Raw genomic sequence first — 17,021 nt, 5'->3', positions numbered from 1 at the left:
TGTCATTTAAAGTCTTTATTTCCTTGTTGATCTTTTGCTTAGATGATCTGTCCATTTCAGTCAGGGGGGTGTTAAAGTCCCCCACTATTATTGTAGTGTTGTCAATGTGTTTCTTTGCTTTTGTTATTAATTGCCTTATATAATTGGCTGCTCCCATGTTCGGGGCATAGATATTTACAATCGTTAGATCTTCTTGTTGGATAGACCCTTTAAGTACGTTATAGTGTCCTTCCTCATCACTTATTACTGTCTTTGTTTTAAAATCTAGTTTGTCTGATATAAGGATTGCCACCCCAGCTTTCTTTTGGTGTCCATTAGCATGGTAAATTGTTTTCCACCCCCTCACTTTCAATCTGGGGGTGTCTTTGGGTCTTAAATGAGTCTCTTGCAGACAGCATATTGATGGGTGTTGTTTCTTAATCCAATCTGATAGCCTGTGTCTTTTGATTGGGGCATTGCGCCCATTTACATTCTGGGTAACTATTGAAAGGTATGAATTTAGTGCCATTGTATTGCCTGTAAGGTGACTGTGACTGTATGTTGTCTGTGTTCCTCTCTGATATTTGCTGCTTTTAGGCTCTCTCTGCTTAGAGGACCCCTTTCACTATTTCTTGGAGGGCTGGTTTCATGTTTGCAAATTCCTTTAGTTTTTGTTTGTTCTGGAAGCTTTTTATCTCTCCTTCTATTTTCAATGACAGCCTAGCTGGATATAGTATTCTTGGCTGCATATTTTTCTTCTTTAGTGCTCTGAAGTTATCATGCCAGTCCTTTCTGGCCTGCCAGGTCTCTGTGGATAGGTCTGTTGCCAATCTAATATTTTTACCATTGTAGGTTACATATCTCTTCTCCCGAGCTGCTTTCAGGATTTTCTCTTTCTCTCTGAGACTCGTAAGTTTTACTATTAGATGTCTGGGTGTTGACCTATTATTATTGATTTTGAGAAGGGTTCTCTGTGCCTCCTGGATTTTAATGCCTGTTTCCTTCCTCACATTAGTGAAGTTCTCCGCTATTATTTGCTCCAATATACCTTCTGCCCCTCTCTCTCTTTCTTCTTCTTCTGGGATCCCAATTATTTTAATGTTGTTTCGTCTTATCGTATCACTTATCTCTCGAATTCTGCCCTCGTGATCCTGTAGTTGTTTCTCTTTTTCTCAGCCTCTTTATTTTCCATCATTTGGTCTTCTATATCACTGATTCTCTCTTCTGCCTCATTTATCCTAGTAGTTAGTGCCCCATTTTTGATTGCACCTCACCAATAGCCTTTTTTGATTTCAACTTGGTTAGATTTTAGTTCTTTTATTTCTCCAGAAAGGGTTTCTCTAATAACTTCCACGCTTTTTTCAAGCCCAGCTAGTATCTTTAAAGTCATGATTCTGAACTCTAGGTCCGACATCTTACTAATGTCCGCATTGAGTAGGTCCCAGGCTGACGGTACTACCTCTTGTTCTTTTTGCTGAGGTGGTTTTTTTCGTCTTGTCATTTTGTCCAGAGGAGAATAGATGAATGAGAGAACAAAATGCTAACAGGTTTACAGCGTCCCCAGCAAATATACTCTATACAAATCAGAAAAGACCTGAAACCAGGGAAAAAGAATGTTAATGAAAGAAAAAAGAAAGAGAAAAAAGATAAAAACAAAAACAGAACAATACAAAAAAAAGCAGAATATGATCAAATATGATCAGGCTAGTGCATAAATCAGTGCCACACACTAGATTTTGGGCGTATTTTGGTCCTTTAGAAAAAAGTGCCTCCTAAAATTTTAAAGGAAGAAAGACATATATGTACAAAATAAGGGTTGATAAAATGAAGGGATGGAAGATGACTGTATAGATGAAAATTATAAAAGATTTTATGAAAGGACTTTAAGATAAGAAGTTGTTGAAAAAAGAAAGAAGAAGATTTAAGAAAAAAAAGAAAAGAAAAAAAGGAGAGAAAGTGATCAGGCAGGAGACTAGAACAGAGCCATACACTAGTGATTTAGGGTATATTTTGATCTGTTAGAAGAAACTGCATCTCAAAATTTTAAAGAGAGAACATCTTATATATATATGCCAAAAATAAGGGTAACTACTATGAAGGGATAAAATATGACTCTAAAAATGACAAATAAAAGATGTTTTTTTTTTTAAAAAGAGATTGATAAGATGTTGGTTGAAAAAAGGAAAAATAAAAATAAAAAAAAACAGTTAACAAAAATTAACTTTGATGAACTAATGAATCATGGTAAAAAAAAGCCATGAATTCTATGTGCAGTATTCCCCTAGCGCTGGAGTTCTCCCGTTCTCCTTGATCGGTAAACTTGGTCTTGGCTTGCTGGCTGTTCGTGCTGATCTTCTGGGGGAGGGGCCTGTTGCTGTGGTTTCTAAATGTCTTTGCCGGAGGCTGAATTGCCCCACCCTTTTTGGTCCGGGCTAAGCAAGCTGCTCAGGTTTGATCTCAGGAGCTTTTGTTCCCTGCAAGCTCTCCGTACAGCCTTGGAGGACCAGGGCAAAAATGGTGGCCTCCCAATCTCCACCTGGAGGAGCTGAGAACTCGGGGCCCTGCTCCTCAGTGCGCCCCCAGAGAAAAGCAGTCACTCCCTTGTCCCCGTCTCTGGCCGCACTCCGTGCTCACCCGGCCTGTGACCGGGCATTTCTATCTCTGGCACCTGACCCCGTGTGGAGTCTCCAAACCCAGCAGATCCCTGCCGTGCGCTCCCGCGCTGCTCCTCCCGGGGGCGGAAGGGAGTCTCCCCGGATCTGCCGCTTGTTGGGTCCCTGCTGGAGGAGCAGTGGCCCGACTGGGCCGTGGATCACAGTTTATGGCAACCCCGAGCTGAGAGCCCGCACCTCGGCTCCGTGTCTGCCGCCGGCTTCCCCGCTCTGATACCTGGGAGCTCTGCCACACTCAGGCACCCCCGGTCTTTCTGTGACCCCGAGGGTCCTGAGACCACACTGTCCCGGGAGGATTCCACCCCCTGCTTAGCCACTGCAGCGACATCCCTCAGCGGAGCCGACTTCTAACAGTTCCGATTTTATGCTCCGTGGCTCTAGCACTTGCCAGAAGCGGCCGACGGAGGCCCCTCCCCCGCCGTCTATCCCCCCAAATATCACCTCGGATGCACTTCTCTGCACGTCCTACCTTCCAGTAAGTGGTCACTTCTCTGTTCAGAGAGTTGTTGCTACTCTCCTCTTCGATCTCCTGTTGAGTTCGTAGGTGTTCAGAATGGTTTGATTCCTATCCAGCTGAATTCCTGAGACCAGACGAAATCTCGGTCTCCTACTCCTCCGCCATCTTACCTCTCATCCCATGTTTCATATTCTTAATATCCTCCCCAATAACCTTGAGAATATGCATCAGGTTTATTTTAAATTCTAACTCTTTTCCAATAATTTAGATTCATGTGGTATATGTTGTTCATTTATATTTATTCCATTTGTCCTTGCTGATTTCAGGTTAGTTTCACATGTGAACTCCTGTTCACCAGGACTATCATTACCCTGTTTGGTGATGGGTGTTCAGAGTAGCCAAAGGTCAGATTCTATCCCTTTATGTACTCACCTAGAGGAGGCGAGGGGGACAGGGTGATCTTAAAAAGAATGTATCAGATTTCTCAAAATTTCTATCAGCCACTCCCATTGTTGCCACGCCATTGACAGTTTCTGTGGTAACTAGGAAGAAGACATCTCCTTAGCTTGTATCCCATTAGCCTTGAATATTTAGAGAGTGACTGAGTGCCCACAAACTCTCCTGTTTTCATGAGCTCTTCATCGTAGCAGGGCTTTTCATTGCCATCATAGCACCTAACTATAGCAGAGATGACTGGTGTTGCACTAATGCAAGGTTTGTGCTTCTTCCATGCTAATATAATATTAGCTGGGAATATGGCCACCAATTATAGAGAATATATTTCCCAGGCCCAGTTGCAGCCAGGTGAGGCCAAGTGACCAAGTTCTGGCCAATAGGATATAAATGGAAGAGGTGTGTGCCACTTCTCCAGATTTTGTCCTAATGGGAAAATTTGGATCCTCCAGGTGACACTTTCTCCCTTCCTATTGGTTGAAATGAAGACCAAGGCAGAAATTTAATGGCTATGGAACCATTCTTTGATGGTCTCAGAAAAACAAGAGAGAAGTAGCCTGGTTTGCTTGATGATTTTGTAGCCAACATCTCACACCTGGACTACTTACATGTATATGAGAAAGAAATAAATGTCCAGCTTTTTAAATCTATAATAATTTGCAATCTCTCTATTATAATAGCCAAACCATAAGCATTTTCCCCACAAAGTTCCCGTTAGGTAGGCAGGAAAAATATCAATAATTTTATCTCACAAAAGAGAAGACTAGACTTAAACAAAATAAGTGGAAGCACTGAGGTTAAGATCTGGGACTCCTGGGCACCAATCTAGAACTCTTTCCTTACAAAGCTCTGCAATGAATTTGTTCCATGACCGCAACTTTAGGCAATGATTTTGTATTCACTCTGTCTTGGTATGGAATTGCAACTTTTCCACTGCAGAAATAAAAATCATAAGTCTTGGTTATCTTTGATTTGGTCTTGGTTGAGTCTAGAGGCCACAAGTTTCAACAGAAAGAACCTTGAGAACACACAAGATTCCTTTACTGCAGATGTGAAAATCAGCTTTCACAATCAGCTATGACTTAAGCAGATAAGGAAGAAGTTCAGAGAATAGCTACACACTAGTTGCCATAATATTTAATTTAAATTTATTTAATCTTCTCACTATAAATTGTTCAAAAATCTGCTCACTGACAATGACATAGATCATTCCATATTGTTGAGAGCTTTAATAGCAAAGATTTTTGACTCACAACCTTGAAGCAATAAGTGTTTATATAATTTCTTATTTTTGTAAGAAAAAATAAAGTATATTCACGTGTATACTCAAAGTTGTAAACTCTTTGCCATCCAATATTGTCCTTACTTGCTAATATTTTGATCACTAATCCACTTTCCATGACCTCACTAATTGAATTTTGGTGAACTAGCATTAAAGGCTGCACAGACTTTTAGAATTAAAAACATTGCCAAAGGCATTTTTCCTTGTGGAAAGTTATAAGTGAAATAAATGAGTAAATAAGCAACTCCTAACATATTAACTTTAAAGCATGATTTTCCTCAACAATATCAAACTCATAAAGCAATTCGGGAAAGGGAGTGGTGATAAGGCATATGTGGGAGTCAGAAGTGAAAAACCTGAGGTAGACATTTCTGTGAAGTTCCTCACTGGAGGGGATGGAGGACACCTGCATCATCACTACAGAAGTCACTGGCTCCATGAAAAGAAGACTTTACCCCTGAGAAATCTCGCCAGGGCACACTTCATGTCCTTGTTCCACAGGCTGTAAATGAAGGGGTTCAGCAGAGGAGTTACCACTGTGTACATGATAGCAGCTACTGTATCCTCTTCTATGGAGTTGGAGGAAGAGTATGAGGGGCACAGATAAGCCCTGATCGCTGTCCCAAAGAACAGGGCAACAACAGCCAGGGTGACCCACAGGTAGAGAAGGCCTTGCACCTTCCCTGGGCAGAGGGGATTCTGAGGATGGCTGAAACAATGTGGGTATAAGAGACCAGGATGAGCATAAAGGGGATTAAAATGACTGCTCCACCCAAGAAGAGGAGCACAAGCTCATTGACCTGAGTGTCAGATCAAGACACCTTCATCAGGGGTCCCAGATCACAGAAGTCAGGAATGATCTTCTTAGAGCAAAAGGAAAGTCGAAAGATGAGGAAAGTGTGGGTCACGGCAACAAGACTCATAAGGATCCAGCAGGCAGTAACCAGGAGGGTGCAGCGCCAGCGGCTCATGACCATCTTGTAGTGGGGAAGGTAGCAGATGGCCACATAGTGGTCATAGGCCATTGTGGCCAGGAGAAAGATGTCCATGTCCCCAAAAGTCAAGAAGAAGTAGAGCTGAATCAGGCATCCTGTGTAGGAAATGGACCTGCCCTGAGTCTGGATGTTCACCAAAGCCTTGGGCACAGTGGTGGAGGTGAAAAGGATGTCTGCACAGGACAAACTGGCAAGGAAGAAGTACATGGGCATGTGGAGACGTGCATCAGTGCCAAGTGCGAGGACAATGAGCAGGTTCCCAGCCACAGTGACCACGTACATCCACAGGAACACCAGGAAGAGGTGCTTCTCTGGTCACTCTGAGAGTCCCCAGAGGAGGAACTCAAAGATGCTGGTCTGGTTCCCTCCTGCCACGATCCCGGAAGTCTGAGAAAGAGACCGCCAGTGAGACCCATTAAAACTCTCTAAACAAACAAACAAAAAAAAACAAAAAACTCTCTAAACATACTTTAGATCGTTGATGAATGTGCCATTCTCTGAACTCTAGAGAAGAAAGAATGACATTAATGTATTTTTATTAATCACATACTATGGGCACTGTATATTTTTATTAAAACTTACTAATGTGCTAGGAAGTGGGAGAGATACAATTTAAGAGAATTAAAGTAGATTTCTTTCCTGGTTTATTTCTCTACACTCCTTTCTGTCCCAGATTTCTTTAGTTGTAATTGCTATTTCTTCAGCTGTATTCTCAGGGGTGTCAAGAAGCGTTCATTCATTCACTCACTCATTCATTCATTGATTCATTCATTCAAAAGAGACTAAGCACCAGCTCTGGACCTGGTAGAGTGCCAGGTAAATAGGACACTGATAATCCTTACCTCCTGAGAATTTTCAATCTAACGGGGTAGACATAATTGCCTATGTTAAAATCCTATGATATTTTGATTCAAGGTTCTCTACCCATTCAACTGATGACAAATCTCTCTCAGACCCCAGACTACCTCTTCTGACCCATCATGCCCAAACGTCAGTATTCTGAAGATAGTTTCAGGTTATTCATTCCTCCAGAAATCAATTTAGCAATCAGCTATTTAATAATGATATGTAAAGATAACTCTTCTTCAGTTATCTGTAATGACAAAGAAGGACTCATAATCTCTAACCTCAATACATGAAAATCCTGCCCTTTCCCATGTATGGAACCAACTAAGGGTTAGTCACAGAGTCAGTCAGTCAGATGGAGAAAAAGAATCATCTTTGTTACTGAAAAAGACTAGGTTGGAGAATTTATATTAGCTGTGTTCACTAAATGAGCTTTGTAATACTCCTCCAAAATTAATCTATTTTCCCTTTCACAGGCTCAGCTGGACGATCATAGGCCTCTCCAGAGGGGAACAGCCTGCCTTCATAAAACATAAAGTGTGGAAGAACAGAACAAAATTTTTCCTGAAAATGATCAGATTCCTGATGAGAACAGAGAAGCTGAGGCCCAAAATTCAGCAATCAGAGAAGTCACTCCAGGTATAAGAACAGAGGGTCAGGGCTATTAGTCTGGAAAGTAGGACACATCAGACTTAAATACACTTCTGTCATCCAAGGCAGATCAAGTGATTAAATGTAGACAAGAATAAGGGTGTCCGGCTGTCTCAGTCAGTAGAACATGTGACTCTATCTCAGGGTCATGAGTTCAAGCCACATGTGAGAGGTAGAGTTTACTTTAAAAAAAAAGAATTTATCCTTAAAAGCACTTTTAAAAAAGTAAGAATAGATAATATGAAACAAAAATAATAAGATATGTTTGTGAATATATGCATGTGAATATGTGTATGAATATATACATATGTATGTATACATAAATGGGTATATATAATATATATTGCTATGTTCTAGTAATAGTAATAAATACTTACTTTCAAGTTCCTAGAGAGTGTAAAAAAAAATACATAAGGCCACAGAAAAAATTTCAAAAAATCCCGAAAAACAATAATAATTCAACTACTGATCTCTGAAAAAATTGCAATAAAAGTAGACATTAATAACAAAACCAGCGGGGGCGGAGCAAGATGGCAGAGGAGTAGGAGACCTGGATTTCATCTGGTCTCAGGAATTCAGCTGAATAGGGATCAAACCATTCTGAACACCTATGAACTCAACAGATCGAAGAAGAGAGTAGCAACAACTCTCCTGAACAGAGAAGTGACCACTTACTAGAAGGTAGGACGTGCAGAGAAGTGAATCCGAGGCGATACTCGGGAGGATAGATGGCGGGGGAGGGGGCCTCTGTCGGCCGTTTCTAGCAAGTGATAGAGCAGCAGAGCACAAAATCAGAACTTTTAGAAGTCGGCTCTGCTGAGGGACGTCGCTCCAGTGGCTAAGCGGGGGGTGGAACCCTCGCGGGACAGTGTGGTCTCAGGACCCTCGGGGTCACAGAAAGACCGGGGGTGCCTGAGTGCGCCAGAGCTCCCAGGTATCGGAGCGGGGAAGCCAGCTGCAGAGACTGAACCGAGGTGTGGGCTCTCAGCTCGGGGTTGCCATAAACTGTGATCCGCGGCCCAGTCAGGCCACTGCTCCTCCAGCAGGGACCCAACAAGCGGCAGATCCGGGGAGACTCCCCTTCCTCCCCAGGGAGGAGCGGTGCAGGAGCACACCGCAGGGATCTGCTGGGTTTGGAGACTCCACACGGGGTCACGTGCCAGAGATAGCAACCCTCGGTCACAGGCCGGGTGAGCATGGAGTGCGGCCGGAGACCGGGGACAGGGGAGTGACTGACTGCTTTTCTCTGGGGGCGCACTGAGGAGTGGGGCCCCGAGTTCTCAGTTCCTCCAGGCGGAGATTGGGAGGCCACCATTTTCACTCTCGTCCTCCAAAGCTGTACGGAAAACTTGCAGGGAACAAAAGCTCCCGAGAGCAAACCCAACCAGATTACTTAGTCCAGAACAACAAGGGGAAGGGGGGGGGCAATTCCACCTCCAGCAAAGACATTTGGGAACCATGACAACAGGCCCCTCCCCCAGAAGATCAGCACGAACAGCCGGCAAGCCAACACCAAGTTTACCAATCAAAGAGAACGGGAGAAGTCCAGCGCTAGGGGAATACTACACATAGAATTCATGGCTTTTTTACCATGATTCATTAGTTTTCCAAAGTTAATTTTTTTAACTGTTTTTTTTTTAATTTTTCTTTTTCCCTTTTTCAACGAACATCTTATCAATCCCTTTTTGATAAAAAGAATTTTCCATTTTTCATTTTTTGATTCATATTCCCTCCCTTCATAGTAGTTACCCTTATTTTTGGCATATATATATAAGTTGTTCCCTCTTTATTTATTTTTTTTTTAATTTTTAATTTTTTATTGTATAAGTTGTTCCCTCTTTAAAACTTTGGAATACAGTTTCTTCTAACAGATCAAAATGTACCCTAAATAACTAGTGTATGGGTTTGTTCTAGTCCCCTGCCCGATCACATCTCTCCCTTTCTTTTTTTTTAATCTTCTTTTTTTTTTCAAACAACATATCTTAAAAATTCCTTTTATAAAATCTTTTATAATTTTCATCTTTACAGTCATCTTCCATCCCTTCATTGTATGAACCCTTATTTTGTACATATATAAGTCTTTCTTTCCTTAAAATTTTAGGAGGCACTTTCTTCTAACAGACCAAAATACACACAAAAGCTAGTGTGTGTCACTGATCTGTGCACTAGTCTGATCATATTTGATCATATTCTGTTCATTTTTGTTTTGTTCTGTTTTTGTTTGTTTTTATCCTTTTCTTTTTTTTTTTTTCTCTTTCTTTTTACATTCTTTCCCTTTCTTTTCCCTGGTTTCAGGTCTTTTCTGATTTGTTTAGAGTATATTTTCTGGGGACGTTGTTAACCTGTTAGCATTGTGTTCTCTCATTCATCTATTCTCCTCTGGACTAAATGACAAGACGAAAAAAATCACGTCAGCAAAAAGAAGAAGAGGTAATACCATCTGCCAGGGACCTACTCTATATGGACATTAGTACGTTGTGAAACTAGAGTTCAGAATCATGACTTTAAAGATACTAGCTGGGCTTGAAAAAAAGCATGGAAGTTGTAGAGAAACCCTTCCTGGAGAAATATAAGAACTAAAGTCTAACCAGATCGAAATCAAAAAGGCTATTAATGAAGTGAAATAAAAAATGGGGCACTAACTGTTAGGACACATGAGGCAGAAGAGAGAATCAGTGATATACAAGACCAAATGATGGAAAATCAAGAAGCTGAGAAAAAGAGAGATAAACAACTACTGGATCACAGGGGCAGAATTCGAGAGGTAAGTGATACAAAAGATGAAACAACATTAGAATTATTGGGATCCCAGAAGAAGAAGAAAGAGAGAGGGGGGCAGAAGGTATATTAGAGCAAATTATAGCAGAGAACTTCCCTAATGTGAGAAAGGAAACAGGCATCAAAATCCAGGAGGCACAGAAAACCCCTCTCAAAATAAAAAAAAATAAGCCAAACCCTGACATCTAATAGTAAAAGTTACGAGTCTCAGAGACAAAGAGAAAATCCTGAAAGCAGCTCGGGAGAAGAGATATGTAACCTATAGTGATAGAAACATAGGATTGGCAACAGACCTATCCAAAGAGACCTGGCAGGCCAGAAAGGACTGGCATGATATCTTCAGTGCACTAAACGACAAAAATATGCAGCCAAGAATACTATATCCAGCTAGGCTGTCATTGAAAATTGAAGGAGAGATAAAAATCTTCCAGGACAAACAAATACTAAAGGAATTTGCAAACACGAAACCAGCCCTACAAGAAATATTAATAGGGGTCTTCTAAGCAAAGAGAGAGACTAAAAGCAGCATAGACCAGAGAGGAACACAGACAATATACAGTCACAGTCACCTTACAGGCAATACAATGACACTAAATTCCGATCTTTCAATAGTTACCCTGAACGTAAATGGGCTCAATGCCCCAATCAAAAGACACAGGCTATCAGATTGGATTAAAAAACAAGACCCATCAATATGCTGTATGCAAGGGACTCATTTTAGACCCAAAGACACCCCCAGATTGAAAGTGAGGGGGTGGAAAACCATTTACCATGCTAATGGACACCAAAAGAAAGCTGGGGTGGCAATCCTTATATCAGATAAATTAGATTTCAAACCAAAGACTGTAATAAGAGATGAGAAAGGACACTATATCCTATTTAAAGGGTCTATCCAACAAGAAGATTAAATAATTGAAATATCGATGCCCCTAACATGGGAGCAGCCAATTCTATAAGGCAGTTAATAACAAAAGCAAAGAACACATTGACAACAATACAATACTAGTGGGGGACTTTAACATGCCCCTCACTAAAATGGACGGATCATCTAAGCAAAAGATCAACAAGGAAATAAAGACTTTAAATGAAACCCTGGACCAAATGGACTTCACAGACATATTCAGAACATTCCATCCCAAAGCAACGGAATACACATTCTTCTCTAGTGCCCATGGAACATTCTCCAGAATAGATCACATCCTAGGTCACAAATCAGGTCTCAATCGGTACCAAAAGATTGGGATTATTCTCTGCATATTTTCAGACCAGAGTGCTTTGAAACTAGGACTCAATCACAAGAGGAAAGTCGGAAAGAACTCAAATACATGGAGGCTAAAGAGCATCCTACTAAAGAATGAATGGGTCAACCAGGAAATTAAAGAAGAATTAAAAAAATTCATGGAAACCAATGAAAATGAAAACACACCTGTTCAAAATCTTTGAGATACAGCAAAGGCAGTCCTGAGAGGAAAGTATATAGCAATGCAAGCCTTTCTCAAGAAACAAGAAAGGTCTCAAATACACAATCTAACCCTACACCTAAAGGAGCTAGAGAAAGAACAGCAAAGAAAGCCTAAACCCAGAAGGAGAAGAGTAATAATAAAGATCAGAGCAGAAATCAATGAACTAGAAACCAAAAGAAAAGTAGAACAGATCCACGAAACTAGGAGCTGGTTCTTTGAAAGAATTAACAAGATTGATAAGCCCCTGGGCAGACTGATCAAAAAGAAAAGAGAAATGACCCAAATCAACAAAATCATGAATGAAAGAGGAGAGATCACAACCAACACCAAAGAAATACAAACAATTCTAAGAACATATTATGAGCAACTCTATGCCAGCAAATTAGATAACCTGGAGGAAATGGGTGCATTCCTAGAGATGTATCAACTACCAAAACTGAACCAGGAAGAAATAGAAAACCTGAACAGACCTATAACCACTAAGGAAATTGAAGCAGTCAACAAAAATCACCCAAGAAACAAAAGCCCAGGGCCAGATGGCTTCCCAGGGGAATTCTATCAGACATTTAAAGAAGAATTAATACCTATTCTCCTGAAACTGTTCGAAAAAATAGAAATGGAAGGAAAACTTCCAAATTCATTTTATGAGGCCACCATTACCTTGATCCCAAAAAGAGTCAAAGACCCCATCACAAAGGAGAATTGCAGACCAATATCCTTGATGAACATGGATGCAGAAATTCTCACCAAAATACTAGCCAATAGGATCCAACAGTACATTAAAAGGATTATCCACCATGACCAAGTGGGATTTATCCCTGGGCTGCAAGGTTGGTTCAACATCTGCAAATCAATCAACGTGATACAATATATTGACAAAAGAAAGAACAAGAATCATATGATCCTCTCAATAGATGCAGAAAAGGCATTTGACAAAGTACAGCATCCTTTCTTGATCAAAACTCTTCAGAGTATAAGGATAGAGGGTACATACCTCACTATCATAAAAGCCATCTATGAAAAACCTACAGCGAATATCATTCTCAATGGGGAAAAGCTGAGAGCTTTTCCCCTAAGGTCAGGAACGCGACAGGGATGTCCACTCTCACCACTGCTATTCAACATAGTACTAGAAGTCTTAGTCACAGGAATCAGGCAACAAAAAGAAATCAAAGGCATCCAAATCGGCAAAGAGGAAGTCAAACTCTCACTTTTTGCAGATGATAGGATACTGTATGTGGAAAACCCAAAAGACTGCACCCCAAAACTGCTAGAACTCATACAGGAATTCAGTAAAGTGGCAGGCTATAAAATCAATGCACAGAAATCAGTGGCATTCCTATACACCAACAAGGAGACAGAAGAGAGACAAATCAAGGAGTCGATCCCATTTACAATTGCACCCAAAGCTATAAGTACCAAGGAATAAATCTAACCAAAGAGGCAAAGGATCTGTACTCAGAAAACTATAAAATACTCATGAAAGATATTGAAGAAGACACAAAGAAATGGAAAAATGTTCCATGCTCATGGATTGGAAGAACAAACATTGTGAAGATGTCAAAGATACATAGAGCACTCTACACATTCAATGCCATCCCCATCAAAATACCATCCACTTTTTTCAAAGAAATGGAACAAACAATCCTAAAATTTGAATGGAACCTGAAGAGACCCCAAATAGCCAGAAGAATATTGAAAAAGAAAAGCAAAGCTGGTGACATCAGAATGCTGGACTTCCAGCTCTATTACAAAACTGTCATCATCAAGACAATATGGTACTGGCACAAAAACAGACACAAAGATCAATGGAATAGAGTAGAGAGCCCAGAAATGGACCCTCAGCTCTATCGTCTGCTCATCTTTGACATAGGAGGTAAGAACGGGCAATGGAAAAAAGACAGTCTCTTCAACAAATGGTGTTGGGAAAATTGGACAGCCACATGCAGAAGAGTGAAACTGGACCATTTCCTTACACCACACACAAAAATAGACTCCAAATCATTGAAAGACCATGACTAAATCATGAATTTAGTTTCATGAATGTGAGACAGGAGTCCATCAAACTCCTACAGGAGAACACAGGCAGCAACCTTTTCGACCTCAGCCGCAGCAACTTCTTCCTAGAAACATCGCCAAAGGCAAGGGAAGCAAGGGCAAAAAGGAACTATTGGGATTTCATCAAGATAAAAAGCTTTTGCACAGCAAAAGAAACAGTCCACAAAACCAAAAGACAACCGACAGTTTGGGAGAAAATATTTGCAAAAGACATATCCGATAAAGGGCTAGGATCCAAAATCTATAAAGAACTTATCAAACTCAACACCCAAAGAACAAATAATCCAATCAGGAAATGGGCAGAAGACATGAACAGACATTTTTCCAAAGAAAACATCCAAATGGCCAACAGGCACATGAAAAAGTGCTCAACATCACTTGGCATCAGGGAAATCCAAATCAAAACCTCAATGAGATACCACCTCACACCCGTCAGAATGGCTAAAAGTAACAAATCAGGAAACGACAGATGTTGGCGGGGATGCAGAGAAAGGGGAACCCTCCTACACTGTTGGTGGGAATGCAAGCTGGTGCAACCACTCTGGAAAACAGTATGGAGGTTCCTCAAACAGTTGAAATTAGAGCTACCATTCGATCCAGCAATTGCACTACTGGGTGTTTACCCCAAAGATACAAATGTAGGGACCTGAAGGGGTACGTGCACCCCAATGTTTATAGCAGCAATGTCCACAATAGCCAAACTGTGGAAAGAGCCAAGATGTCCATCGACAGATGAATGGATAAAGAAGAAGTGGTATATATACACAATGGAATATTATGCAGCCATCAAAAGGAAGGAGATCTTGCCATTTGCAACGACGTGGTTGGAACTGGAGGGTGTTATGCTTAGTGAAATAAGTCAATCGGAGAAAGACATGTATCATATGACCTCACTGATATGAGGAATTCTTAATCTCAGGAACAAACTGAGTGTTGCTGGAGTGGTCGGGGGTGGGAGGGATGGGGTGGCTGGGTGATAGACATTGGGGAGGGTATGTGCTATGGTGAGCACTGTGAAGTGTGTAAGACTGTTGAATCACAGATCTGTACTTCTGAAACAAATAATGCAACATATTTTAAGAAAAAAGAAGAAGAAGAAGATAGCAGGAGAGGAAGAATGAAGGGGAGTAAGTCAGGGGGGAGACGAACCATGAGAGATGATGGACTCTGAAAAACAAACTGAGGATTCTAGAGGGGATGGGGTGGGGGGATGGGTTAGCCTGGTGATGAGTATTAAAGAGGGCACATTCTGCATGGAGCCCTGGGTGTTATGAACAAACAATGAATCATGGAACACTACATCAAAAACAAATGATGTAATATATGTGATTAACATAACAATAAAAAATTAAAAAAAAGAGGGGTAGTGAGAGAGCAGAAAATGTATGGGCTTTGGAATCATAGAGGAGGTTTAGCTGTAAAACCTGGAAAATTTTAGCTGTAAAATGTTAAGCAAGTTTATTGTGTATGTTTGAATCTTAAGTTTTCTTCTCTCTAAAATAGACATAATAATCGTCCTGCCAATTTTTGTCAGCATACAATGAGCTAATATATGTAAAGAGCCTAATACAATGCTTCTTATGAGGTAGATAATAGATCTCATCTGTTATTATCAGTTACAATGATTTAGGAATTTTATCTTTGTGTCATTTCCTTAGTGTTTTCACAGTGTCTGGAAAACTATCTGTTTCAAAATTGTTTGTTGAATAAAGAAATAACTCCCTTGGAAAAAAAAAAAAAACTTAAAGTCCTGGAACCAGAAAGTATTTTTCAGGAGGAGCGTATGTCAGTTTTATCCAATGTCATGCTGCTCTGAGGGGCTTCAGAGCCACATTCTCAGACACTGTTCAAAAAACTCCCAAACCTAAATTTCTTGTGCAAACCTTTGTGGGCCATAGTTTCTTACTAATTAACATCTGAGCTGAGGAGTATGGAGGAAGCCAAATCTTGCTGGATGGAGCCTTAACCAAATAATCTCCCAATAGGCAAATACCAGTAATGTCCTCGAGGCCCCAAGTCTTCGGCTGGGCCCTGTGAATTTGAGAGGAATGAGTGATTCTTACCCAGAGAAAACCTAGATCTTGGTCTAGTGGGAAACAAACCTAAGTAAAAATCACCCTCTAATCCCATCACCCAGAGATGACTGCATGTAATATGTTGGTATATTTACTTCTAATATTTTTTGTGTGCATGTAGTTTTCCTTTTGTTGTCTTATCGCATAAGGAATTTCCCATGCCCAGAAACATGTTGCATAATATTTCACCAGTTATAGGTAGCATCATGGGCTTAAGCATTTCCTAATTGATAGGTATTTAGGCTCTTTTTATTTAAAAAATTATAAATAATATTGTGACGGATATGTTTGTTTATAAAGCTGATTCCATTTTGGATGATTTATTAGGACTTCTATCCATAGCAGTAGATTTATAGGGTCAAATTATATGCCTCTATGGCTCTAGGTATCTTTTATATGTGAATGTCTTCCGAATTTATGCCACCATCTAAGAGGTCTTATACCTAAATATCTTCTTGCTGTCTCCCTTACTCACCTCTCAGAAGTTCAAACTCTTCCCTATGTTAATTCAGTATGCTCCTTCCTTAGGTCCTCCAAGTCAGAAATAAAAGGTCATCCTTGATTTTACCTTTTCTTTCTTTCCTTTTTTTTTAATGATCTATTTATTTGAGAGAGAGTGAGTGAGCAAGCAAGTGCAGGGGAGGGGCAGAGGGAGAGGGAGAAGCAGACTCCCCGCTGAGCTGGGAACTTGACGTGGGGTTTGATCCCAAGACTCTGGGATCATGACCTGAGCAGAAACCAAGAGTGTGACGCCCAACCAACTGAGCCACCCAGGTGCCCAGAGTTTATTCTTTCTTATATCTCTAGGGTCCAGTACCCTATTGAACTTCATGATTTCATCTCCAAGGGTAGCTAGATCATCTCTTTTCCTCTCTCTCCTACTCCCATCCTGGTGCAGTCCACTGTCCCTACTCACCTGGGTCACAGCTGTTCCTATCTGTCTCTAGCCTGTTATCCTCAGGGCAACCAGAGTGAGCCATTCAACCTAAATTGAACCATTCCGCTCCACCGGCTGAAACTGCTTCGATGACTCCTTGTTGCAGTTAGAATAAAAGCCATAATGACTTCCTGGCTTCATCTGCCCCTGTGTACCTCCCCCCACTCAACTTGTGCCCCTTACAGCTTTGCTGACAAAGTACCAGCACTGGCTTTCTTGTAGTCCTTGAACACGGGTTTTTTTGCTTTGCAGATGCTGTTCCCTCTCTCTGGAAAGCTCTTTCCCTGACTCCCTGAGGAGCTGGCACCCTCTCAGCCATCTGGTCTCAGCTTGAATGTCTCTCAAGGAGACTTTCCCTGACCAACCAATCTGAGA

The 17,021-nt window shown here is 41.0% G+C and overlaps 1 pseudogene; it reads right to left on the bottom strand.

Moving 5' to 3' along the window:
* Positions 1–5,269: 5,269 nt before the first annotated feature.
* LOC112808452 (olfactory receptor 1P1-like) lies at positions 5,270–16,689 on the bottom strand (annotated as a pseudogene).
* Positions 16,690–17,021: the final 332 nt, after the last annotated feature.

Source organism: Callorhinus ursinus, unplaced genomic scaffold, assembly GCF_003265705.2.
Source record: "Callorhinus ursinus isolate GAN/ISIS: 27379988/994484 unplaced genomic scaffold, GSC_fseal_2.0 scaffold133, whole genome shotgun sequence".
NCBI lineage: Eukaryota > Metazoa > Chordata > Mammalia > Carnivora > Otariidae > Callorhinus > Callorhinus ursinus.
The sequence above is the reverse complement of the archived record's forward strand: the minus strand, read 5'-3'. Positions and strand labels throughout refer to the sequence as shown.